At 48.8% G+C, this 27,505-nt stretch overlaps 1 protein-coding gene across 8 annotated transcripts in view; it reads left to right on the top strand.

The window, feature by feature from the left end:
* The window catches only part of RBFOX3 (RNA binding fox-1 homolog 3), a 293,920-nt gene that overhangs the window by 136,802 nt on the left and 129,613 nt on the right, over window positions 1-27,505 (top strand). Inside the window, exon 3 of one of the 8 annotated variants that reach the window (XM_067547192.1) lies at window positions 2,062-2,134. The exons of the other annotated variants lie outside the window; for them this stretch is intronic. The gene's annotated coding sequence lies outside the window, so the exon portion shown is untranslated. The remainder of the gene's footprint in view (window positions 1-2,061; window positions 2,135-27,505) is intronic. 8 annotated transcript variants of the gene reach the window in all.

Genomic DNA, 27,505 nt, shown 5'->3' with positions numbered 1-27,505 from the left:
GTCATGGATCCACAGGGTTGGTGCTATGTCCCCAGCTCTGGAACAGTCTCTAGGATGAATGCTTTAAGCGTGCCAGCCCTCCAAGGGGTCTCACTTGTCCATCAGGGCAGGCCACATGGCCTTATTGCCTCCTAAGACTGAACCTCTGGGGCTCCAGACTCCTGCTTCACCCTGTGAGGTCTGCTCAGTGAGTCCTGACAGACGTGCACTCTTCAGGGATGAATGCTCCTCACCCAGGATTTACAGGGACACTCACACAGTGCTGTCAGACCAGTGGGGCTTGTTCATCAACAGGGACGCTGCACAGGCAGTCCTTATGTTAGCAGAAAGGTTAAAGCACAGTCCAAGTCCATCGTGGTCAGTCAAGAGCCCAGCTGAGCTGCAGTGAACTCCATGGTCAGGCTCTGACTTGCTCTGTCTGACCTCGGTCACTTCCCACGGGAGAGCTCCGACTCCTTCCAGCCACCAGCTCCTATCCACCACCTCACTGCTTCGCAGCCCTTGGTTCTCCAGCCGGTGGATGTTGCTAAGGTGCCCTGCTGAGAGGTGGGGAAATCCATCTCCCTCTGGGACACTGGTTGCTAGGTGCCAATGCCTTGGTGGTTGGATTTGCTGTTGTCTTCTTGGATTCTCTGTCGATGTGTGGTGGACTTCAGCCAGTCTTTAGTAATGACCCATTCAAGCTCAGAGAACTGGGTGACATTCATCCCCATGTCTCAGAGCCTCCCTGACAGCAAACAGTTCTTTTTCCCCCACTGGGCACCGTGCAAAATATAGGGGAAAATGAGGCGCACATAAAAGTTAGAAAAATATTGCAGAAAATTAATTCTCACTTTGTCACAAGTCTGTACCTAGCTGAAATGGCAGCTGCAATGTTAAATTTTCCAGTCATTGCAGAGTCAGACCAAACCTCAGGGACACATTTTCGGACCTGGCTTCCTGAATTACAGATGGGCCTAGGGTAATGCCCGCACAAACAGTTCTACTATCACCCTGTCTTTTTACTTCTCTTATTTCCCCTTCTTTCTGTTCTCAGTTCTTTCCTCACCTTTTCTCAGTCTTTACATCCCCTGCTCCTCTGTCTTCTGTCCTTCACTCACAAGCTGTCTGTCTGTCCAGTTCACCTCCAGCCTGCTGCATGAGCACCATTCCTATGCTTCCTGCTGCTTGACGTAATCTGTTCTCACCTGCTCTGGTGCCCCAGCACATGCAAGCTGGCTGTGCTACCGAGCTCTTCTACACCCGGTCTGTTCTGTGTCAATGCCTTGCCTGCCTGCACCCTGGCCTTAGAGGAGGGAGATTTTGTGGCCATTGGAGCCACTTCACTTCAGTCTCTCCCACAGGAAACCTTCTGTGACGGTTCTCGGGGTGCCCAGAACTGAGAGTCATTGTCGCCCCTGCCTCCAGCGTGAGGGAGCCTTGCATGTGCTTAGCTGGGTGTCAGCTCCGCACCCGCCCCAGCCCGTCAGCCATTCAGATACTCTCCTCTTTGCCGTTCCACAGCAGGTCCACCCCAGTCCCAGAGTCCCTTTGAAGGGTTTCCCTGTGAGATCAACCCCCTGACACTGGATACTCCCGGTGTTACCATGTCCGCTGTTTCCAAAGGAGCAGTACACACCAGCTTAGACTCATAGGACCGGAAGGGACCTTGAGAGGTCTTCTAGTCCAGTCCCCTGCACTCAAGGCAGGACTAAGTGTTATCTAGGAACATCCCTGCCAGGAGTGTGTTTAACCTGCTCTCCAGTGACAGAGTCCACAGTCTCCCTGGGCAGCTCAGGGTCAACATTTTGCTTAATATCCCAGCATTTAGATGCATTTATAATGAAAACAAGAAGCCATGGATTATCAAATATTCCAGTGATAGTGAGCAAGAATATTGGAAACAAATAGTTACATAGAAAACAAAATCCTAATATGCTTTTCTAGAGATTAAATTTAACTAACAGGTTAACCTCCCGCCTAAAGAAGTTTTATATCACCCAGTCTTCTGCAGTGTTTTCAACCAAGATTGGTTGTGAACCTTTTTCCTGAATGCAGACACGCTGTCTGTTTACTTCCTAGGTGCAGTATGAGGGGTGTCTTCTCTGTCATCCGGGTATACCCCCAAAGCTCACTGCCTTTGCTCACAGACAGGGTAAGTACCAGTGGCTAATTTTTCCTGTGTGCTGCTTCCCCGTTGATTTCACATTTCTTCGTTAACATTTGACTATGTATGTAAATGAGTATTCATTGTGTTACCTTACAATGCTTAATGTACATCCTGACAGAGAGAGGTGAATAAATATTCCTTGTCTGACAGAAAACCTGCTTGTCACCTCTGCAGGTGACTAACACCTTGGTACAGACTCAGAATTACATAGCATCAGTACATACATTTCACAATGATGTTAATAACCAGCATGATACCAGCTCTCATTTGAAATTTCATGTGACATTCTTTGGTGAACCAGAACATACACACTGGAATCAGGGTATACCGATTCCTCTCTGCACCCCTTGTCAGTTGGCACGCAGAGGTTTGTGGATCACACCTTCCCTCAAATATTCTAGAGCTGCTGGTGCCAGTGGGCTGATCTACCAGGGGAGGTGGACGGCTTGCATCACTGATGACGCTGTACATCTTCCCTGGAGAACTGGGATGGCAGATGAGTGCCCTGGGAATTGAGGATCTCCTCTCGATGGGAGGAGTTTTGGATTTGCCTGGCTGTAGAAATGAGCCTGCCGCCTCTAAATGTCTGCTCCAGTAAGAATCAGACCTAAGTCATGTCTAGACTGAGACACTAAAGACTTTCCTGAGTGTCCCCTTGCAGAAAAACTCTTAGTTTCCTATTGCATGTAGCCATCTAAGCAGCTTTGGAGGCAAAAGAATGAAATATTGCCAGAGCGAATTGTAATGATAAAAAGACACATGGTACAGAATCACTGAGCCCTTTGGGACTGAGTACCCAGCCTCTCCCAACAGTTGGGGTGCAGTAATTTTAGAGATGGGATATGGCCCATTGTGGGAGGCATTGTGTTCTGAACAAAGAATTGGGAGTCAGGAACTCACCTTGGTTTTGACTCTGATTGTCTTGCCCAAGATGCAGAGGGACACTCCATCTCTCCATGTGTAAAGTGGGAACGTTTCGTCCCAGGGACATTGTGGGTGAATTCGTATGTTAATTTGCTAACTGTTATTTCCTGTACTCTGCAGCTCACCTGGGCTTTTGCTTTTTGGCTGATTCTTTGGCAGAACATGCACTAGCACAGCACTTGTATTAGCAGCCTCTCTTCCCACGAACTGTAAATTGTGTAGGGATGTGAATTTTCTTGGTGTTGCTTAGCTGGTAAATTTCAGGGCTAGTGCTGTTCTAATCGCCTTTCAGTGTGTTAAACAAGAGCTTGAAAACTCTGCAGGAGGAGCAAGAAAACGCTGCTGCTTCACTCCTCTCCTCCCCCCCCCCCCAGCTCACACCCATGGAACAAGAGTTGTTGATGGGCAGCGAGTTCAGGCTCTACTCCAAATCGTTGGGTCAGGCAAGACTCCATCCCAGTGATACCCATGGGAAGGTGCATAGTGCTCACTAGTGGCTCCTTATACTCTCTCTCCTTGCTAGTGAGCAGATCCAGATAATACTAGCGGGTCAGTAGGGGTCCTGGGCTGCTCTTTGGTTCCTGGGGCCTTGTCTACACAAGAAAATATGCACCCATCATTCACCACTGTGAATAGTAATGCTGGAGGCTGCAGTGCAGATGAAACTCAGGTCTCTCCTCTATCCCTGCTCAGAGTAAGGGTAGATGACATGGTGGTAAAATGTCTGCAATAGAGCTGAGCTTGCACGATGACTGCCTGCGGGGATGGAGGATGGGTCCTGATTTAACTCAAGGAGGTGCTGCTCAGAAGATTAAGAAACTGATGCTATGTGTGAATGATGATGGTTGTAAAACAGAAGGATTTGTGTTGTGTTCACAGTGACTTGGGGGCGTGTGTGTGTGCAGCACTTGGGACTATCCTCTGCATAAGTACCAGTTAGTGTTTGCACCGTATCGTCTTAGATACAGTGAATGAACTTCTCGCCATTGCAGGAACGGACTCTGCAATAGAGGAGCAGGAGAAATGGTTTAAAATAAAGGTCCCTCTAAATGGAAGATGAGGAACAAGAGAGAGAACTTAGGGGGAGAGGGAAAATGGGCAAAGCTACAAGCTGCAGCTGCCTCTGGTTTGGATGCAGCAGCCCTTGCTAGCTTTGTACAGTGTTTACCTCGGTCATGTTGGCTTGTTGCCTTATTTGTTCTCCTCTAATTGAGCAAATGCGCTGTAGGCATTGAAGCTAGTCCAGCATTGACTTTATTCGAGGAAAGCAGCAATAAAACACTGCATGTTAGGGGCTGACTCGAACACTGTCAGCCGACTGGAGTTTTGACGTTGCACTTTATTCATGATGTTTTGATTTCTCTTGCTCTGGGGACTTCGACTTTGATAGATTGTGATGCGGTACGAGAACAATATAACATACAAGAGCAGCTTGCTTCCAAAACAGACTTTGCCACAAGAGCCCAATATTTCCTCAGGTTTTTTTTTAAAGTAAAATTGGTGGAGTAAAGAAATCCCAAGCTTCATACAGTTCAGTCAACCAGAATTAGCAACCAGAAAGTTGATTTTACTGGTGACTGGTAGGCTGTTATGCTACACTGATGCTGGGTTCGCTGTGCCTCTTCGCTACCTAGACTGCAGCAGTGCTGGTAAGAATTGCTTTTACTCCAAGAGTTTGACCTCCCCTCTTGCTAGTTATGCTGCTCACTACTTGTTACCTGGTTTCTCCATTGCTAGTGAGTTTGTTACATTCTTGTATTGCAATTGTTAGTTAATTCTAGTGTGATGTTCCTTATTTCTGCATGGTGATTTACTGCACAGCAAGCCAGGGTATGAACCTGCAACACACCAGCTGGCCTCACAGTAACTTGCCATGTGAGCACAGCCACAGTGCAGTGAAAGCTGCAGAGTGCAGCTGTAGCAGTGTCCACATGGCAAGACTTTCATAGCCTTGTAGTGGTGTCCACATGGGAAGCTGGTGTGCTGCACACTCACACCCTGGCTTGCAGTGCAGTAACTCGCCATGTAGACAAGCTCGTAGTGTAGTGGTTCAAGTGACGCTGTAGCTAGTCCTAGATAGTGCTTGCTTGCATTCTAAGATTTATTTCTGGCTGAAATGTGCATGAATGAAGTGTTGTATGTAGTTCTGCTCTCCCTAAATCCTTCCTGCTGCAGAAATCCTCTTTTATTTTCATTGCTTGTGCTAGTTCTTGAACTCTCAGCTATTCTCTTACCATTTCCATTGTAGTGGGAGGTGTTGAGGCTGTTCTTTTCTTTAGCTGTGGTTCTTCTTTGCATGCTTGCTCATGTCGATTCCATGCTAGGTGGGTGCACGCCCACATGCACAACTACCAGAGATTTTTGCCTTAGCAGTATCTGTAGGCCGGCTCTGGCACCCTCTAGAGCCCTGCTCTCGTGCGCTGGTATATGAGGCGCCGCTGGCCCTGTGCCTTCTCAGTTCCTTCTTCCCACCCGTGATGGTTACTGGAACTCCTCTCTCTTGTGGTTGCAAGTGCTTTGTAGCTGCTATTATAGTTGTTGTAAAATCATTTTTCTTTCTTGTACATAGTTAATCGTTAGAAGTGAGGTATTAGTAGTCCCACTGGGGATGTTCGCCTTGGAATGGGGCGTGCCCTGTTCCCTGCGCTTCAAGCCGTGTTCTACCTACCAGCTTCCCTTCCTGCTCAACGATCCCCATGATAGTTGTTTAAAGTGCTTCGGGGAGGCGCACAGAAAGGATAAGTGCAAGGGCTTCAGGCCATGAACCAAGGACAGGGACGTTCGTTTGAAAGCCCTGTTGATGGAGGCAGCACTGAGACCAGCCTCAGAACCACCCTGCTCCAACTCAGTGCCAAGCATGTCAGCGTCAGTGCAGAGCACACCACCAGCGCTGGGCCCTTCTCAGCACCGTTCCACTTCACCCGCACTGAAGAAGCAGCAGAAGAAGCAGTGCTCAGACAGAGGCCATTCCCCCATGCCCAAAAAGGACAAGAAAGTGGGGTTGGGCACAGGACCCTTGTTGAGCCTCTTGCCCACATTGGGGCAGCAGGAACTGGCTTCTCCGCCCAGGACTCCGAGCATGCTGAGGGAACCATCTCTGACTCCTGGGAGTGGAAGGGAGCCCTTCCAGCTAGTGGGGCCGTCCACGCCAGAGGCCTTTCAGGTGACCAGGGTCCTTATGGCCCTGCCACTGCCTCCCGGAGTTGGCAAGGGAACCGACGTCCAGGGAGAACTTGCGATGGGGCCACCACAGTGGACGCTTCTCCCACAGCCTCAGTTCTGAGGCATGTCAGATTTTATCATGTGCATTCGAGCCTACCTTCTCATGACCACACGGATATGCCTCAGGCTGCTGGGGCGTATGGCAGCCTGTAATTATGTGGTACGCCACACACGTCTATGCCTCAGACCTCTGCAGTCATGGCTAGCCTCAGTATACGTGTCGAGCAGACACTGTTTGGACTGTGTGGTCACAGTCCCGCTACATGTCCTGTCAACCCTGAGCTGGTGGACTAACCCGCAGTCAGCGATGGAGGGCATGCCCTTCGAGGGGTTATCCCCCACGGTGACACTGGCCTCCGTTGCCTCAGATTTAGGATGGGGAGCCCACATCAATAGTCTCAGCACACAAGGGATCTGGTCACGGGAGGACCATGCCTCCGCATAAATGTCAGAGAGATCAAGGCGATATGTCTGGCTTGCCAAGTGTTCCTTCCCTGTGTGACAGGCACAGTGGTCCAGATTCTAACGGACAATACCACTGTGATGTTCTACACCAACAAGCAAGGCGGAGCCCGTTCTCAGCCCTGTGTCAAGAGGCTCTTCGCTTGTGGGACTTTGCTGTACAAAATTACATTCATATCATCGTTTCACATCTCCTGGGCACCAGGAACACGCCAGCAGACCTTCATTTTATAGCACTTTATGTGGTCAGAGCCCAGTTCCATTGATCTACGTTGTTGTTGCGAAAGCTCAGCACTTCAGCAAATCAGACTGCAGGTATCTTAAATTGGGTGCCCAGAAAATAAAGAACACACAATAAGTGGCCTTGCCCAGCAACACAAAGGAACTCAGTGGCAGAGGAAGCAGGTGAGGATAGAATCCAGTTCTCCAGGGCAGCATTCAACTGCCTCAAGACCAGCCTTTCTCTTCCTGCAGTCCTGTGCCTCATTCCCCACACATCTTGCAACTTCTGCAATGAATGAGGCAAGGGCCCTACAGACAACAGCCTCTTTCACTACACAATCCTGATTCATTCCCAGAATAGGCCCATTGTGTGCACTGTAGTGGGTCCTGGGGAAAAAATAGCACAAGATCTTCTAATTAAAGTCTGTATCATAATGCATGTGCTTGATGAGGGCTGAATTAAAATAGGACAGGCATCCTTAATTCTGACATTTCCCAACTTTTGAGTTCCTGACTTTCCAACCTTAAGATCATCATTGTTTGGAATCTTTTGATCCACGGCACAGTCCTCTGCTATTTAGGCTGATGGAGTAACTGATTGCAGTAGGAGGCTGTTACCTTCTATATGGACCTGCCACTAGATGGGAATGGAAACGCATGCTTTTTCATTGGGTTTCACATTATTTGTAAGACAGCAAAGTAATGTTGAGACTCAGGAATAATGGGTTAAATTCCAGATTCTGTAGGGGAATATGCTCCAGTGGTTACAGGGCCTTCTGTCCATGAGCCCCCTCCTCCCCAATTCACCCTTTGCCCTGCTCCTGTCCCCCTGTCTACAGCTCTTCCCTTAGCCCTTCCCCACATGTCATTCCTACTCCCACCCTTCCCTGCTCCATCCTTCACCCCACAGCATTGGAGTCAGGCTGGCCTCCGTTTTTCTCCACTCTGCCTGGGCACCAGCAGGGGAGCATTGAGAGCACCATAGAGACAGATCCCAGCAAGTCCAGCTGAGTGTCTGCAGTTCTGGGATGGAGGATGCTCGGGCACTGTGGGGATGGCGCAAGCACAGTCTATTCAGCAGCAAGTCAGAGCCGTGAGGGGATGGAGCATGCTCAGTGTAGATGAAATCTTTAGAGTATTTAGCTGAGCTCTAACCAGTCTCTATTGAGCACGTGCAAACAGATGTTTTCAACTGCCTATAACTTAGCCAATTGTTGGCAGCTTTTCACAGGGACAGCACAAAGCACAACCCCAATACCAGAGGCATTGGAAAGACTTCCATTGACCTCCGTGGCCTTTGAATCCGACATCAGTAACTTGAAGCTGTCGTTCTGCTATGTGAGAAGCAGAGTCATTGGCTTTAAGGTCACTGCCTAGCTTCTTACCCTCATGGTGAATTCAAGCAGTAGGTCTAAAGCTGTCACCCTTAGTCTTCAAAGTTGCATTTGTCTTGCCCTGCTGTTCTGAAAATGCATTTGTGACTTCCTCCACGTATACAGTAACAGACTGGCAATTTTACAGAAGGGGCCAGAAACTCCTGGAAAGGGAGCAAAATTGGCTAAGTAAATGAAATCAGGAAGGGTTCTGGTTATTGAAAGGAGTCTCTGCCTTCTGGGGACTCTTTCCTTTTCTGAATGTTCTACACTTCCCAGCTTGGGCTGGAATTCCACAATTTATTGTGACCTCCCAAAGTTGAAATCTCTGAAAGCCCCAAGCTGAGGTGTGGGGATGGAGGAATAGCCTGTCTCGAAGAGGCAGCTCTGCTATCAACCTGGTTTGTGTTATGACTGAGTAAATACACAGTAGGCAGTGCACATTAGACCACGGAGCTGTAGTATTTACAGAGAGGCTCAGGGAGTCTCTGTTGAGAGCCAGACCAGCTTGCATATTAAAAGAGAAATTGCGATTAACAACAAAAAAGACATTTTTATAATATTTTTATTGGTCTTAAACAAAGAAGCAGAGAAATCTGCATATGCATTTGTGAGATATAAAAATGACTAAATCAAGATGAAACAGTATGAAACCTCAATTTTTCTTCCTTTCCAGTTAGATAAATATAGCCGAAAGAGGGGGAAAAGAAAGGACAGGAGTGAAAGAAACTAAGTCGTGAGGTTCCCCATCTACTGAGAGCCCAGCTGTCCCCATTGCTTGTTCCCTTTGAATTCAGGAAGGAATTTGTGTTTGAATCAAAGAAGGGCTTCCCATGCTTTCCCCTGGGTGTTGGGCTGAGTGGATTTAAAGAGAGACATTGGAAATGCACCAGGAAGCTGAGAAAGGAAGAAAAGCTAGAGCATGGACTTTAACCCAGAAAGTGAATGGGAGCTCGACTCTGGATGCCCTGGAGGACAAAGGGTTCAATGGTCCATGTCTCTTTAGAAACTCAGAGCCTCCCAGTTATGAACCATAGAAAGATACTGAGTGTAAAGATAGAGACCGCCACATGGATCATACAGATATGAAAGGCTGGTTGACAGAGCCATGGTGCCTATAAAGGCAGGGATGGTTATATCAGTGCTACCTATTGGAGAAACTAATGATTTTTATACACGTTAGTGCCATAGGTGCATATGTCACTTTACGGTTGTAAAAATACAGATAAAACTGAACGCAAGGGCCCTTCCCCCAGGCACTTGCATTCTAAAGGCACAAAGAGGTGCAGTATAGTTCACACAAAGATGGCTATACTGGTGGTGCCTGTATGGAAAGCAGTAGAGATGGCTCTAGGGAGAGACTATGGCCTGGGTTAAATATTTAATAATGGGCTCGTCAATCTAGCAGAGAAAGGAATAATCTGATACAGTGGCTGGAAGTTGATTTTAGACAAATTGTGACTGGAAATAAGGCATACATTTTTAACAGTGAGAGTAATTAACCGTTGGAACAACAAACCAAATGTCGTGGTGAATTCTCCATCAATGACCATTTTTAAATCAAGATCTTCTCTAGGAATTGTTTGGGGGAGTTCTGTGGCCTGTGTTACACAGGAGATCAGGCTAGAGGAACACAATGGTCCCTTCTGGCCTTGGAATCTGTGAAAAAACCCAGGTTGGGGAATCAGAAAGCCATGCTGCTGACTGGTGATGTGACCTTGAGCAAGTCCTTAGGCCACAATTTTCAAACTTGAGCTAAATGTAGCCATGTAAATCTGTATTCAGGCACCTAAAGAGTTCGTTTCCAAATGCTGGCCTTAATCAGCATGTGCCCTGAGCTTTCACTGTCTGTGAAGATGGGGATGATACCTGGTTATCACCCAAGGGTATGATGTGCATAGATTCCAAGGCCAGAAGGGACCAGATAATCTAGGCTGACCTCCTGTATGGCACGGGTCTAGAGCTGATCTGTTAGAGAAACATCCGATTTTGATTTAAAGATTGTCAGTGATGGAGAATCCTCCATGACCCTTGGCAAGTCCTTCCAGTGGCTAACTGCTTTCACCATTAAACATGTGCACCTTATTTCCAGTCTGAATTTGTCTAGCTGCAACTTCCAGCCCTTTGAGCGTGTTCTCTACCTTTCTCTGCTGGATTGAAGAGCACATTATTAAGTATTTGTTCCCAATGCAAGTACTCATAGACTGTAATCAAGTCACCCTGTCATCTTCTCTGGGTTGCTTTCTATTCCTTTAATCTTTCTCGTGGCTTTTCTCTGAGCCCTCTCCAATTTATCAATATCCTTCTTGAATTGCGGGCACCAGAACTGGACATAGTATTCCAGTAGCGGTCACGCCAGTGCCCAATACCCCTCTACTCCTGCTTGAGACTCCCCTGCTTATGCCTCCCAGGATTTCATTAGCTCTTTTGGCCACAGTGTCATACTGGGAGCTCATGTTCAGCAGATTATCCACTACCACCCCCAGATCTTTCAGCATCCCTGCTCCCCAGAATGGAGTCCCCCATCCTGGAAGTATGGCCTGCATTCTTTGTATTTACATTTAGCTGTATAAAAATGCATATTGTTTGCTTGCACCCAATTTACCGAGCAATCTCGATCGCTCTGTATCAGTGACCTGGCCTCTTCACTGTTCACCACTTCACCAATTTTTGTGTCATCTGCAAACTTTATCAGTGATGATTTTATGTTTTCTTCCAGGTCATTGATAAAAATGTATAATAGAGTAGGGCTAAGAACTGATCCCTGTGGGACCCCACTGGAAACAAACTTGTTTGGTGATGATTCCCTGCTTACAGTTACATTTTGAGATGGATCAATTGGCCAGTTTGTAATCTATTGACTGTGTGCCATATTAATTTTATAGTCTAGATTTTTAATCAAAATGTCGTGTGGCACCAAGTCAAACGCCTTACAGAAGTCTAAATGCATTGCATCAATATTGTTACTTTTATCAACCAAACTAGTAATCCAATCACAAAAAGTGTAATATTGGTAAAGTGCTTTGGGATCCACTGACTCAGTGTTATAGAAGCACAAAGCATTATTATTCTTGCTACTGTGTCAGTGGTGCCTATTGGTGAAGGGTTGTTTCTGCCAGCACAATACGTTTATGATGTGGATGGTCAGAGAGATGTTCTCAAATGCCAAGGGAAGGGATACAGAGGCCTCTGTGTTACACAGAAAAGCTTATTGGATCTATAGTTGGATGAGGCAGATTGATCAGAGATGTAGATAAATGTATTAGCAGATGGATGGACATGTAGCCCATCGACTGTATGGTTTGTTGATCAAAGAAGCAAAGAGAGAGAGAGATTACCTATAATGGGAGGTGTGTTGATGGTGAGAGGAACAGATGGAGAGCTTTACAGATTAGGCCGATACAGCCATGTCCATTGATAGATTGGGCTAGTCTGGAACTGCACTCTTGCCGTCCACAGCAAGTCACAGAACTCCATTTTGCCTTGGAGCTGGACTTGTGGTATTTCAAATACAGGTATTTCTGGGGTCCACACATGACCAGTCCAAAACAATACACAAATTGACTGCCGCCAATAATTCTTGACAATATAAAGACGGGTTTGTAATCCTACCTTAGTTTTATCACAACCAATTTAAAACGCTGATTGCTGTTTGCCCTTCTCTCCAAAAGAATTTAATTGGTTCACCAAAAAATAACAAATCAATTAATTTGATTCTAAGCAATTTTTCTCAATTAAAATTTGTGATTTATGTTTTAAACTTTGCCCTGGGGCATTTATAGTTGTTCTCTGAAATAATCTCACTGCTTCTAAACTGCTGACACCAGTAACCCTATACATTAACCGATGGTGGAGGGAGATCTCCTAGCTTCTTTCTTTGGTTTTTATGGTTTGATATGATGATAGAATTTTTGGATAAAAGCCAGAATTCCTTAATTGGCAAGAGAGAGGGTTTGCTCCACTTCAGCAGTTGCGTAAACCTGAATTGCACGTGAGCCTGTGTCTGGGAGATATTGTGTGCGTGTGTGAGTGGTGGCTTTTCAGTTGTTTGTGGATGCAGACATATCTCCATGGAGTTGTGTGTGTGAATATCGGTTGTGGGCAGGGTGTGGATGTACAACAGGGGCATTGTGTAGCTAAGGAGCAGACGATTGTCTGTGTAGGATAGGTGCACATAGCGTGAACTCTGCCCTGCAGACATGGAATAGTGATGGCACTGCATACAGTTAGGAAGTCTCAGGCTTGGGTGGGTGCTTTAGAACATAGCTGTTCTGCAGGAGGCAGGTGCAGTTGGAGATCCAATCACAGCAGCAGAACAGGCTTTAGTTGGGTAGCATGATGGGGGCTCAGGGTCTCCCACCATCAGGGTGCTCAGAAGGTGACGTAGGCTGCAACTGGATGTGCTGGTTTATAGTGTGCTCTGGATTTTGTGATGATTCTTACTCCAGTGAAGGATTCTGCTTCCTTACTCTTGGCACATTCAAATAAGCCACCCCCATCAGCTCCTCCTGGCCTTGTCTGTGTAATCCCCTGTCATGAAAGAAACAAAGAGGAATGACTAGAACTTGGATTCAGAAGTGAGACCCAAACACAAACCCATGCAATGATCCAAGCTTATAACTGATGGACCCATGTGTCCTGGTAGAGGAGTTTGTTCCTCACAACATGAGCCATCCGTTTATTGTGGGATGATGATCAATGGGCCCGAGTCTCCTTGTGTCGTTTTCACCTGTGCAAAGGGAGTGTAAAAGACTGCCAAATCAGGATGGAATTGGATGTCAATGCCCTCATAAGGCCTGAGTTAGGAGACTACTAGGCCTAGGAGCCTAGTAACTGTTAAACATATTCAGCTGTGAATTCACAGCACTATGGGAATAGGGGATAATCTCTGCAATCAATCATGCCAGCCGTGTATGTCTTCTATAAATTACTCCACTTGAAAGGACACCCTCCCCCCGCCTCTCTCAAGCCAGCATTTACTGAGCACCAGGCAGGGCAGCTGCTGCTATTAGTTCAGCAAATAATCCCTTGTAACTTTGGAGAGACATTTATTGAAGTAATGAGTGGGGCAGTGCAATAGGCTCCCAGGAGCTGTCCCTGCTGCAGCCCCTGGAACAAGTGGCAGGAGCCTGCGCAGAGCTGAGCTGCAAGTTGCACTTCCCCATCTATCCAGTTTCCTTGGGGGCTGCGCTGTTCTCTCTGCATGTGACACTGGGAGTCGAGCATTTTATTACACCAGGAATATTTTGAGGAAATGAAACTATTGTTCAAACGCCTTAGTTCCCCAAACTGTGCTGCCTGCAGAGCAGCCCCCATTCTCCTGCAGGTGCACAGCACCCCCTGAGACAACAAAATCAGGAAAACCCACTCTGCAGAGGAGCCAGGATGCCGTGGAGCCCAGCTTCTACCTGCCCCAAAGGGAGATACAGGCACCAAAACAGAGGGAAGGTCAGGGCTGGAACATTCTCTGTCCTCCCTACAGGCCTGGGGGGAACAAGAGCTTTAGGAGCTTTTGCAGTCCTAGGAGTGAGCAGGGGGTATCTCTCCTGCCTGTCGGAGGGACAGACCTCTGTGTGCTCCTGTGAACCACACGCATCCCCTTGTAACCTTTGGACTGAACTGCACAAGTCACTAACCACAGGTTCTGTACTCAGGTAGCTGCATTAATTTATGATATAAATTTAGCGAGTCATATACATAGAGACTTGCTGATGTTGTTTAGATCCCACATACAAAGCAGCATAATTGCAATTAAAGAAAAATAAATAGAAATACAGCTATAAGAATAAATGTAGCACAGCAACATAACCCTCACTGCCTCATGTATACCATAATTCTGTGGAGGCCGTTAGAAGTGAATATAGAAAACCTGTAAGTGGAGGAAGCACCGCACGTGGACTTGGTGACCCTGTTTCCATCATCCTGTCATCTCAATCTCCCCTGCTAAGGATTAGGCTGACCATCTTTTATGACCTTGTCCTTACACCCCCTTCCATCCAGGACAATATATGAGCTGGTCTCAGCCTTTTGCCCATGTTTGTTGTTCTGGGAGACCATCCCTAGGAGTCTGCCTGGTACTGTAAAGCTATTTGCGTCAATATATTTCCCAATGGTTTTGCTCCTTTCATGTGGTTTTGCTCCATGATTACAATACCAAAAAGAAAAAGGCCCTAAATCTCCATTATTTCAACTGTTTCAAGCATAAACTTCTCTTTTGTCATTTACTGGCTGATCACGAGCTACGTGTTGCTAACTTGGATAACCCTAGGTCAAGCACTAACCCACTTTCATTGGCAACAAAGAAGGAAGCTGACCGGATTAGGCTGGACTCCAGCCAGGAGCTGCAGAAGTGGCACGGAGCTGGGCTGGACCTGGCCAGGTTTTCTAGCCTAGTCTCTCCCCCTGGCCTGCTCTTCCCCTCTCTTCCCTCCGACACCTTTCCGCTCAGCAGGGAATTGCTGCTGGAAGAAGATTCAGGAGGAGGGATAGTAATGAGCCTGTGGCTACATTCAAAACCCCTATGACCAGGGTAGTCCACATGGGTTCACCTGCCCTACCCCCGTACTGTGCCTCTGGCTCAGGTCAGCCCAGCTGTGTGCTGTTGATGGTATTAGCCTGCCTTCATGCTTCGCTTTCTACCATTTCCCATAAAGCTGAAGTTTCTTTGATTCCAAAGGGCAGGAATTCATGTTTCCCCAACCAGTGTAAACCCAGATACAAATACATTTCTCTCAGCGTGCAGTCGTTGGAGAAAACCAAGGGCCATTTGTCAGGCTGACATCAGAGGAGCCGCATTTGCTCTGACAAGCAGCAAAGGCTTATGTTTTATTCACCAGGCCAGAAAAATACCTTCCTGAAGAGGGGACCATAAATAAACCAGTGTGATGAATATTACACAGGATAAAACTGATAAAGCAAGAGCCTGAAACACGAGAGATGCACAATGAGGTTAAGAAAGCACATGGTTTTCATTACATCTAATCCTGCCTGACTGGCTTGGTAAGGAGATAGGAGAACTGGGAAAGGGGAAGTCAGCCCCAGAGACATTTTCTGTCCCCCTAATGGGAGGCATGGGGTTGGGAGTTCCCTATGCATGCTGTATTCCACTGCACTGTGTCACTGCTGCAGATTTGCCTACATCCATTTATATATGTCAGTATAGTGCACTCCGTTTATGAGACTCAACCGCATATAGCCATTAAACCACTGGGACGGAATCATTCCTATACTGCACCTGTACGCCGCTTGTAAGAATCAAATCATCCCTCACAGATGTGATCCTTGCAAAAGGAGTGTACTGGACATCCCAGCTGTAGCCGGCCAGGCTCAGTGAGCAGGTGGGCCTTGCCAGTCAGTTTGTAAAAGGGCAGGGGGGTTACCAAGTCCTTTGGCCTGTTACCTTCAGTCTGAGACATAAGTGGCTATGTTGGGGCTCAGAGACTATCCCATGTGACCAGCTTGTCGGCTGCTTCGCATGCAAGCTGGGGAGCAAACCTGGGTTCTTCCTGGGTCAGTGCAATGTACCCCCCTCCTGCCTGTCGGGTCAGTGATACAACCTGGGATTTGGGGAGACTCCCTTACACCCACAGCCACTTATGTACATCCCCTTCTGTTGCTGGGAAGGAATTTTGCCCCATACCACCTGATTGGCCAAAGCTGCTTGGGTTTTTTGCCGCCTTTGCAGTGAAATCTAGGGGCTGGGTTTTGGCAACAGGAGGGCTGGGATTCTCCGCTTGCTGGAGGGCACAGCTTGGACCTATGCAAGAGTCATTGAGTTGTCACAATTTTTGGCAGGGGCCCAGTGCAGGAACTTGCTGATTTAGGCTCCAGATCACAAAAGGATACATAGTGGGCATTCCAAGAGCCTCTCCTTACAAGCTGGGGCATTGTGTCTTACCCCTGGGGGTATAAGTAGAGCTCTGCAAGTCTGCAGTTATCTGCTTTATATCCATGAAGGGTTCTAGGTATGTGCCAGCCAGGGGCTGGGACGCTATCCCTGGGGGCCAGCCCACCCATGCACTTAATGGCAGAGCTGCTGGGAGTCATGGTCCTCTCTCGCCTCATCCCCCGAAAGGGGAGGGATGCTAGCCAGAGAATGAGGTGCCCAGAGACCCCCCCTAGTGTGATGATTGGCTCCGCCTGCGTGGGAGCCCTCGAGAACTGGCACAAAGGGCTGTGAGTGGCTGCATGGGAACAAGGATGCAATTGACTAATAGAATCTCTGCCTGGTTAAAACTCACATCACCTGTCCTTTTCGCCTTCTGTGCACTGAGCTCACCAAAGGGCTGACCTGCTTTAACTTACATCCGCTTGCCTGCTTCTTGTACTCCAGAAACAACTTCCCATGCAGGTCAGGGGGCCACTCACGTGATCCTGAGGTAGCGGTGATTCCAGGACTTCAGGAATGGGGCGCCTGCCCCTGCCTACATGTGCTCGGACACACACTGTGTGTCAAGTTGCACCACATAGGGAGTGGGGTGCCATTTCTAAGAGCACGTCGCCTGCCCCCACTGGTGTGTGACTGTGGACGTGCTGCATGGCAGCAGGGTGGCATGACGCTCTTAAAAATGGCGCCCTTCATGCGGGGTGACCATTTTGAGAAACTCGCCACTGCATCCCCCCCAGCCTGACTTCTCATGCAAGGTCAGGTCACACCGACAGGTGGAGTGGCGTGATCTTCGAAAGGGCGTCCCCTCTCCCTCACCAGACAAAGCCACGTCTGCTTTCTCTGAGCACTGGTTCCAGGAAAAGCAGGAGTGCCCAGTTTATTGCCAAGCAAGAGGCCTGCTTACATCCAGGCCTTTGGCACGTAAATGAGGCCAATGTAGACTCTCCCAGCCATCCACACAGAGAGGGGAGGCGGAAGGGAGTGCCAGCCTAAACTGGCGAAACATACATGCTGAAGAAGCTAGAGGAAGGTATAAATTACAGTCTTCACTGCATAGTTAACTGGAGTTGTCTGCACTTGTTAACTTCTATCAAGATTGCTTAGCCCCACTGTGAAAGGACATGAGCTACACAGAGTGAATGGCTGGCACCCAGCTAAGCGGAGAGCCCCTGAGGGGCCAGCCAGCTCTGGTTAAAAGCACCAGCAGACACAAGCTGAGAGTTGTGTGTGTGGACGGGACTGGAGTTAAGGGCAACACTCGAGTTATAACTGTTTAGCCATGCGATGGGGCAGGGCTTTCAACTCGCCTCCTGATCTGGCCCTTGATCCCTCAGAGCGGTGAGAGAGGTTTGCCTACATGGCGAGTGTAATGCAGTGGGAGCCAGCTGAGGGCCTGAGTCTCCCCCCAGCGGAAGACCGGTTTCTCCTATTGAAGCAAATGGGTGATACCTTATCTAGGTTCTTCTCTGCTTCTCATGCCCCTAGTATCAGGTGTTTCACTAGCGTGAATGGCTCTATCCTCAGAGTGCCCCTGTGAGGCAGGGACATACCATCCCCGTTACACAGGCGGGAAATAGAGGCACAGATAGCACAGGGAAATGAGTCCTTCCCCATGTCCTGAGGGGAGCGGTTGGGATCAGTTGAAGCAGGGGTTTACAGCAGTCTGGAGGAGCTAAGGGAATGCAGATGCAGTCTGGGAGCCTAGCCTCTCACTCTCATTCCGTGGGCATAATACTAGTGGCCCTTTGGGCACCATAACAGCAGCAATCATGCAACACCTTTTATGATGGCAGAGAAACCCTGGTTTTCACAGTTCCTGGAGTGCCATGTTATCTCACCAGCTCTTCAGGCTGGGGTATGTGTGGGGTGGGCAGGCGCTCAAAGCCCTGTTTGGCTGCATTCTGTTCTCTGCATCTGTATCGCTTGGCCATAGAACTGAGGCATGTGGACGTTTCTTCATACGTGAGTGTGTAGTGCATGCATTCCCGCAGCGATCGCTCAGCTGCCCACCGTCTCTTAGCTCCCCGCTGAGTGACGGCTGTTTGTTCCCAAGGCTGTGATGCTGCTGTGCTGTGAATCAGTTTGGAACAAGTCTGAGGAGCATACACAGGGTCAAATTCTCCCTTCAATTACAACTCTGCAAGCCTGTGTAAGTCAGTGCGAGTGGTAGAATGCTTTGGGCATCTGAGCGGAGCATGGGGCAGCATCGAGAGGAGATGCAGGCTGATGCCTAGAAAAAAGTATCATTCTGCTCTTGCATTTCTTTGCAGACACAGATACTGTGTTGGAACCAGCTGCCAGAGACTGGGAGTGTGATGAGAGGCTATGCCTAGGCCATGGGGCTCGGGACGATGACATTTCAGTATTCAGTTAATGGAGTCTGCCCATTGCAAGCCCATTCCTCAGTGGCCCTTTGCACGGGGCTAACACACGTGGTTGTTGGCTACATTCAGATGTTTAATACAGATGTTCTCATCTGGCTTATTGTTCACTCAGGCACCCAGGCCATCACAAAATACCATAAGCCCTTGCTTGCCATGATTGTGTGTGGTAGGTCAGTGTTGGCCCAGGCAACACCTGGGATAGTAGAAGTATGTATTAATGGTATTACTATAACACCTAGGAGACCTAGTCATAGAATCACAAGGTTAGAAGGGACCTCAAGGGCCATCTAGTCTAACCCCCACCAAGGTGCAGGATTTGTTATGTCTAAACCATCCCAGACAGATGGCTACCCAGCCTCCTTTTGGAAACCTCCAGTGAAGGAGCTTCCACAACCTCCTGAGGCTGTCTGTTCCCTTGTCCTACTGCTCTTACAGGTAGGAAGTTTTCCCTGAGATTTCATCTAAATCTGCTGTGCTGTAGTTTGAACCCATGGCCTCTTGTCCTGCCCTCTGTGACAAGAGAGAACTTCTTTTCTCCAGCTGTTTTATGGCAGCCTTTCAAGTATTTGAAGACTGTTATCATGTCCCCCCTTAATCTTCTCTTTTCCCAACTAAACATACCCAGTTCCTTCAGCCTTTGCTCATATATGGCTTGCATTCTATCCCTTTGATCATCTCCGTCCCTCACCTCTGGATCCTTTCCCCTTTCTCTACATTCTTTCTATACGTTGGTGACCAAAATTGGCACACTACTCCAGCTAAGGCCTAACCAGCGCCAAGTAGAGCAGCACTACCACCTCCCGTGACTTGCATGCTATGCCTCTGTTAGTGCCACCTAAAATTGCATGTTGACAGCTCCCAGAGCTTTTCAGCATCTGCCTCAGAGCTCTACCTCTGCATCTGTCAAAGGGAGCTGAGCCTCACGAAAGCTTTGCCTGCTAAAATTAAATTGGTTAGTCTTTAAAGTGCCACAGAACTCTCGTTTGTTTGGGGTTTTTTCCTCAGCAGTGCTGCTGCCAAGCCAGTTATCCCCCATTGTGTACGTGTGCATTTGGTTCTTCTTCCCCAAATGGAGCACCTTATACTTGTCTTGGTTGAATTCATTTTGTTGGCTATAGCCCAGTCCTCCAATTTGTCAAGATCCCTTTGAATTTTAGCTCTATCCTCCGAAGTGCTGGCAACCCCCCTTAGCTTTGTGTCATCTGCAGGTTTGACCAGTACGCTCCCTATTCCTACAGCCAGCTCATTAATAAAGATGTTGAACAACATCGGACCCAGACCTGATCCCTGGGGAACCCCACTCGAGACCTCCCTCCATTCCAACATCCTTTCATTCAGAGTTACTCTTTGTTTGTGGTGGTTTAACCAATTATGTATCCACTTACTGGGCCTGCATTTCTCCAGCTTACGTATCAGAATGTCATGTGGGACTGTATCAAAAGCCTTGCTGAATTCCAGGTATATTATGTCCACTGCATTCTCAGTCATGGACCAGTCCTCCCGTTGTGCTAAGTGCTGTTCGAATGTAGAACGAAAAGACAGCTCCTGCCCTAAAGAGCTTCCAGTCTATGTGTAGGACAAGACAACGTGGGTACTGACAGATGGGGCGTACAGGGAGACAATGCAATAGTAATAGTCACAGGCCTCAATGGCCACTGGGTTTTGTTAATATGTCAGGAGGATCTAATGTAAAGTCTCACAAAGCGAGACAAGTGCAGAGACTTAAAGGGGAAAGCAGTTTGGCCAGAAACACCAGGTCATACACAGCAAGTCAGACTCCAGCTTTGGCAGCAGAACCAAGTGTATTTTGCAAGTGTGTGTGGATTTTACCACCCTGTGAAGCTCAGTCCATCTGGGGCTTCTGTTTCCACTGAAATTGTGCTGCAGCCCAGGGTAGCCTACTCTAGAGTGCTTTACCTGTCCTCACAGCGTCCCACTAGACAGTGGCAGGAGCAGCCCTTCCTGCTACCATCCTTGTGGGGAAGGGAGAAACATTTTCTTCCCCCTCCTTTCCCCCAATGTGAGAATAAGAACGTAAATAGCCCTGCAGAATCCTGCGTGACTGGTTGGTGACCCCTTCATTATGTGTCTTGGGCCTGGTGACATTTCTTTTGATGACTAGTACCTCTGTCTGTGGGGAGTGGAGGGGATTCTGCTCTGTGGAACAGTAAAGTCTGCAAAACCACAGTGTAAATAGAGCATAAATGTTTAATAAAAAAGCTCTCACCTGATAATGGGGGGGAAAGGGGGCCAGGAAGGCATTGCGTCTGGATCTTAATGCAGTTCTGGAAATGCCATTTCACAGAATCATTACTTCATCTCACAATCTCTCTGAAATTCCACCAAATCCAGTAATAGAAGTGTCACAAACCTCTCCTTGCCTAATAAATAGTCACCGCTTGGTGCAGCACCACAGGCAGTTACACACCCCACAATCACACTCATTGCTCCCATCATTACACGCAATAACTGGAAAGAGCAAAGCCGAGAGTTGGGGTCTTTATGAATTTATGTGTGAAAAATCTCTGGCTCTGTGTACAAAGAATTAACTCCGAGGCAAACCCCCTCCTTCAAATGCCCATCTGGAGTTAATGACCAAACCAGAATATTGGTCAGCATCACATCTGAGCAGGGCACTGAGGTTTTTCCAGCTGCAGAGACCAGAGGCCGCTTTGGGAGGAGCAGGAACTTTCTATGGACATGGCAAGGTGGTTGGATGGAAGGGGTTCAGCCCCAGGGGAAGGGAGGCTAATGAGCCAATCCTTGGAGAAGTGGTTTCCAACTGCAAATGGAACTTGAACAGCCAAAGCCCAACTGCACAGACTCTCCTGAAAGTGCTGGAGCGAAAGGAAAGCTGCATTTCCTCTCAGTTGCAGAGTTCCCCAGGCTACGAAACGAGGTGTCGACACACTGGCTAGCCCTCAGCGGGTCTGTTTCAGCAGGAAGGATACTCCTGTGGCTAAGGCCCTGGGTGGGGCTCAATAGTTCTGGGTTCCATTCCCTTCTGTGATGCACACTCTGCGTGAGGCTGGTCAAGGTGTTTTAACCTCTCGGTGCCTCCCTTCCACATCCATAAAAACCCTTCCTCCCAGCCTTTGTCTGTCAGTTCATGTCAGTGTAGATTGTAAACCTCTGGGTGCAGGGAGTGTCGTCTCTGTGTCTGTGTAGCAGTTCTCAGTGCACAGCTAGTGTCAGGCTCTGATTCCTGGCAGTCAGTCCTGGTGGTTGGCATGATGGTCGACGCCGGGCCGAGGGCAGTGGTGAAACAGGTCCAGAGACAAGTGGTGGGTCAGAGTCCATAGACAAGCCAAAGCAGTATTGTATTGTCCAGATGCAGGCCGAGGGTTGAAGCCAGTTTGGAGTCAGGCCAAAGGTCTGTGGTCAGGAGGCGGATGCAGGGCTGAAGCATGGTCAGAGTAGGGCACAGACCAGGCTGGAACAAGGCTCAGGCAAGGCTGAGGCACGAGCAGCAACCGGATCAGTGGCAGGCGGGCTGAAAGCCAAGGGAGTCTGTTACACTGCACGGCAGCAGAAGGGTTGCTGGCCAGGTAGGGCTGCAGTGAAATACCTTGCCTGGGGATCATCTGAGCTGGGCCCTGCTCAGGCATAGAGTGCCGCAGTGGTATGCCTGAGGGGTGAGTCATGGCCACTGAGTGAGCAGCCCTGCTCTGGCTGCAGGTTCGCCTCCCAGCGAGGATGTTACTGTCATACACCTAATAATAAACTAAGGCTCAGGTAGCCCAACCCCAGTGTTTGAGGAGGCCTGAGGCATGCACTAACAGAGCTAGGCAGAGAGGTCAGGACTGGAGTAGGGGGGCTTGCATTGGTAGAGCTGTGGGAGGGGGACAGAGCAAATAGCAGGGGGCAGAGGCCTGGACCGGGCCCTTTGCCAGCAGGCCTGCCGTGGGTATGAGGTTCGCACAGCACTGGCACTGTGCCAGGCTCCTGTCAATTTTATCTGTTTTTAACTTTTCTGAACATTCGTCTTTTCTCTTCATCCAATTTAAGAGAATAAAACCAAGGCTCCTTGGGAAAGAACTGCAGGGCGCATCTTTGAAGGGCTCTCCATGTCCCTGAGCAGCATGGCATGAACAATGCAAGAAGCAACTCTTTCAAAACCAGCCTGTTCAAAGGCTGCAGCAGAAAGTTTGTGCGGGTTTGTGCTCTGTAAGCCTGGGCTTCGCGAATTCTTTGCAAACTGTGTGCAAACTTCTCTTTGAAATAATCCTTCCCTCTGTCCCCTGAAAATGAGAGTGTATCACACAGGGGGCCAGGGCGGAGTGTCCTCTGCACTGCATGAGGCAGTGCCTTGAAATACGAGCAGTACCTTACACCATTTAATTGCTGCCTGAGCATCTAATCAACTATTAAAACACCAGAGCTCGGGAGGATTCGCCACTGTCCCCCTCCCCCAAGCCTCTGCTCTCTCACAGGCATACCACCCTGGGCCCTCTGCTCAGGCCCAGCACAGCCTCTTGGGAAGGTTGCTGGAACTGGACTGTGTCCACGGCCTGGATTCACCTGGCTCTCTAGTAAAGAGCCCTGGCGGTGGGAACTGTGGACGCAGTGTTCAGCAAGCCTGGAGGAAGCTGAATTCTCCAGCCTTTCCCACTGATATAGGTCTCTTAATCTGACAGCAAGGGCGGCACAGTCTCTCACTTCTGAAAACGTATCTGCCCCTAGACCACTCTGTCCCTCCCACCCAGCTAGTGGTGTGAGTGTTCTGGGAGAATATTTCCATATGCATTCCCCAGCCCACTGCTTCTGCAGCCTCTGCCAGAGGAGGAGTGTTGCTGAGACACAAGGGCTAGGGGTCTGGCCTCCAGAGTTCCTAAGGACATGGATGATGAGCTTTATACAGGGAAATCTGGCTTTGGAGAGTTAAATTTGAGTAATCCAATCTAGATTGCTGCTCTTTTCCCACGTTCCTTCACTCGCTGTTATGTTTGGGACAAGTTCCTCTATCCTGGCCACTTAATGCAACCTCCCTCCTTCGTTAATGCCTCATCAGCTATTGGATAGTAAGTAGATGGTGCTGCTCAACACTTCCCTTCCTGGTGGTGTCACCTGTGCAAACACCTACTCAGCAGCAAACAGACAACAAACATTCTCAGGTTACTTCCTGATCTAGGTCTCATGCAGGGCAGTATTGTGCACAGGCTTCCTTCTCCTTAGCAGAGACATCTGTCTCAGTGCACACCTCACATACCTGAGGTTTCTACCTTTCCTCACTCTGCCTTTGAAGCAGAAAGTGAAAGCAACATGTGCTGGTGCCAGCTAGGGTCTCCCACCAGTTGGCCACTTGTAGCTACTGGCAGAAAGGAGTTCTGGGAAGGGATACTGCCCTGGCCTATTCCAGCAATAGCGTTGATGGAGGATGAAGATCTTGCAAACCCTTTCTTATGTAAGCCATAGAATCTTTGAGTACCGGCATGTGGTGTACTCAGATGCATGTTCTCATGCAGAGAAGCATATTTGCACATACATGCATCCACATCAGGATTCGATGCATTGAGAAAGGATTGGAAAGCACAGTCTGAGAGTTCCCTGAGTCTGTACCTGTCATTAGCCAGTTGATGGACTGACTGGAGATGCCATTGCTCTCTGCCTGTCTGACTCCAGCTGGGAAAGTCAGAAACAAATCCCAGTCTTGAGGAGTCTTCCTCCTCTCTGGCACAGCACAGGCTCCAGGAATCCTCTCCTGAGACACCTAGTGCAGTGCTTTCAGGGTACTTCTGCCAGGGAGTGCAGTGCCCCAGCCAAAGGCATTGTGCTGCCCATTGCCCAACCCACTGCCCCAGCTGCTTTCCCAGGGAAGCCTGCATGCGGTAGATGCAGTCTGCTCAGGAGCGTCAGGCTCCTGTGAGCGATTCTCGTTCACACTTTAAGTAATGATTTCTCTTTTTTATTTTTTTCTCTCTTGGGTAAAAATAATGGCCCAGGCTGACATGACAGGGTGTATTGATTGGAGAGCGTGAATTAAGCAGTGCTCCGTCTCGGGAACAATGAGAGTGAAGGTGGCGTGCTGGGCAAGAGCCGCGGAGGCGAGCGCCAGCCCCGCTGGGCACTGCGCGCCAGGTGACATCATTCTGTGTAAAGAGGTTTTTCAGCCCTTTCTCCAGCGCTGGTGATGGACGGGCCTAATTATGGCTGCAGCCATGATCTGCTGTCTCCCATTTACTGCGATTGCAAAACTTCTCTGATGTTACTGGTTTCTTGCTCCCTCTGGCCCACCTGCCCCCCTGACTGATTGACTCAGCTGCACAAATTGACCCCCTGTACCTGCTTTTTATCTCCTTTGTCTCTCTTGACTCCCCCATCCTTCTCACAGCATATTGATTTATCACCAAACTCCCTGCAGGTAGCTGTTGATGGGCCAATCTCTGCAGTGCTGAGCCACAAACAGAAAATAAAATCAAAGTGATAAACGGTGCTTCTTTGCCCAACAACACAACACAACACCACCACACACACACACACACACACACCCCCGGTTAGGTAATGGGAACAAAGAGAGACAGTCAGCACCTGGCACAAGGTGGGTGCCGGCCCAAGTGCATGGAGAGCAGGGTCCTGCTGTCCTTGCAGTCTGCGTGTGCTTTGCAGCCATTGACGTAACTTGAGGCTTCTCCATGCCCATGTGATCGGTTTGTAGTTGAGTCCCTTGCAAAAGTCCAAGGGTGTGTGTGAAACTAGTTCTGTGGCTGGGAACCTTTTCCCTACCACAACTCCATGTTACAACAGCAAAAGCTATGGTCCATTTCTCCCCCTCCTCTCCAGTGTAGCCATAAACAAAGGGAAGGTGGTTGCATCCCCCTGGGCATGTCTGTCACTCCAGGTTGAGAAGCCATGCATTAATTCCTTTTTCCTCTGGAGACCTGGGTTCCCTTCTGTCAAATGTGGAATGAGTTTGATGGTCATTGAATCAAATGGACTTTGTACATATGTCACAAATCAGCCTGGAGCTGCAATACTGCATGTGTGGGTCGGGTCGAAGGGAGCCCAGGGTTGGACTAACAAGAGGCGACCGCAAACCAGGCTGGAGAGGCATGGGATGTCCACAGCTCATTGGTAGAGCTGTATCGGGGAAGTCCCCACAGCAGTGGTCTGCACTACAAGTAAAAGGCAGTGTTTGCTAGTGGTTAGAATGCTGAAGGGGCAGTCAGGAGGTCGGGTGCAGTTGAGATCTTGTGTTGAGCAGTGCAGTGTAAGTGTGAAACATCATTAGTGATGATCACTGTGGATTGTGTCTGGAATGTCTCTGCACCTTTTCTCTCTTTCCCAAGTGCCGACATGCACCCACTCCAGGGCTGTGATTTCCCCAGCCGTGTTCTGTATGTGCATAGAGGAGCCCAGAGTCACTTCAGCACTCAGGTCCCTGTGGAGCAGGGGAGCTAGGTAGTGCGATGGGAGGAGTGTGCATTGCCAGAGAGCTACCCTGGCGGTACTAGACTTCCTTGAAGCCGCAGTCTGAGTGGGCTGTGAGCGCCTGCCAAGGAGGATGAAGGGGAGAGGTGCTGAGGAGAATGTCCCCAAGTTTCCTGAGACCCGGCCAGTGACAGAGGGCCACAGCCTGCTCCCATTGCTGTCAAGCAAAACTGCCATTTATGGCCCACAAAGCAAGAGGCTAGAGATGGAGGGAAGCTAGGCCCTGTCACCTGAGACAGGAGAGCCTGGGCCTCTCCACCATCCTGTGCAGCCCAAGGGAAACACACAGCTGCAGGTACCCTCAGGGGCATCCTCCTGCCAAGGGGCTCAGCTGGCTCGGTAACGCTCAGCCCTGGGATGGTTTGATGTGTGGGCACGATAGCAGAAGGCCCAGTCAGTACCACACGCAGGGGAGGGAAAGGGGCTAAGAGAAACCCTTGGGGTCAGGTTGTCCCCAGCCCTGTGTAGATGTGTGAGGAGTGCTCCCAAAGAGCCTTGTCTCAAAAGCAAGTGGGGAGGAGTGGGTTAAGCCTGCCCACACCCCTCCAGCCAATGGAGCTGGGGTAAGGTGCAGGTACTGCAACCTCTCCACCCCCACTACCCCCAGACACAGCTAGCAACTCAATCCTTCTCTGAACCTAAATCACTGAATTTCCCTAAACTAGCTTTCCTGGAGTCCCAGGAGTGTGGCCACACTGGAGCAGACCAGTGATCCAGCTAGCCCAGTGTCCTGTCTCCAACAGTGGCTTGTACCAGCGTTTCAGGGGAGTGTACAGAACAGGGCAGGAGAGATCCTCCATGTCTTCCTCTCCTGGCTTCTGGCAGTCAGAGGTTTAGGGACGTCCCAGGCATGGGGTTACATCCACTGATGGACCTATCCACCATTAACTGATCTAGTTCTTTTTTGAACCCTGTTATACATTTAGCCATCACAACAACCACTGGCAATGAGTTCCACAGGTTAATTGTGTGTTGTGTGAAAAAGTACTTCCTCATGTTTTTATTAAACCTGCTGCCTATTCATTTCATTGGATGACCCCTACTTTCTGTACTGTGGGAAAAATGTAAAGAATGATTGGTTCTCTATTCTCTTTGTCCACACCAATCATGATTTCATCGACTTTTGTTATATTCCCCCTTCGTCATCTCTTTTCTAAGATGAACAGCCCTAATCTTTAGTCTTTCCCCCATGTCTTTCCCTCTCTTAGTCTCTTTGACCACTGCTGTGCATTTTCAGAGAACTATCCACACTGACTTCAAGATTTCTTCCTTGAGTGGTAAAAGTTAATTTAGAATCCAGCATTATATCTGTGTAGTTGGGTTTATTTTTTCCAGTGTGCATTACTTTGTACTTATCAGTGTTGAATTTCATTTGCCATTTTGTTGCCCAGTCAGCCCGTTTTGTGAGATCCCTTTGTAACTCTTTGCAGTCAGCTTTGGACTTAACTATGCT

This window comes from Emydura macquarii, unplaced genomic scaffold (genome assembly GCF_026122565.2).
Source record: "Emydura macquarii macquarii isolate MOO-44397 ecotype Brisbane River unplaced genomic scaffold, CSIRO-AGI_Emac_v2 contig_1230, whole genome shotgun sequence".
Classification (NCBI taxonomy): Eukaryota; Metazoa; Chordata; order Testudines; family Chelidae; genus Emydura; species Emydura macquarii.
The sequence above is the reverse complement of the archived record's forward strand: the minus strand, read 5'-3'. Positions and strand labels throughout refer to the sequence as shown.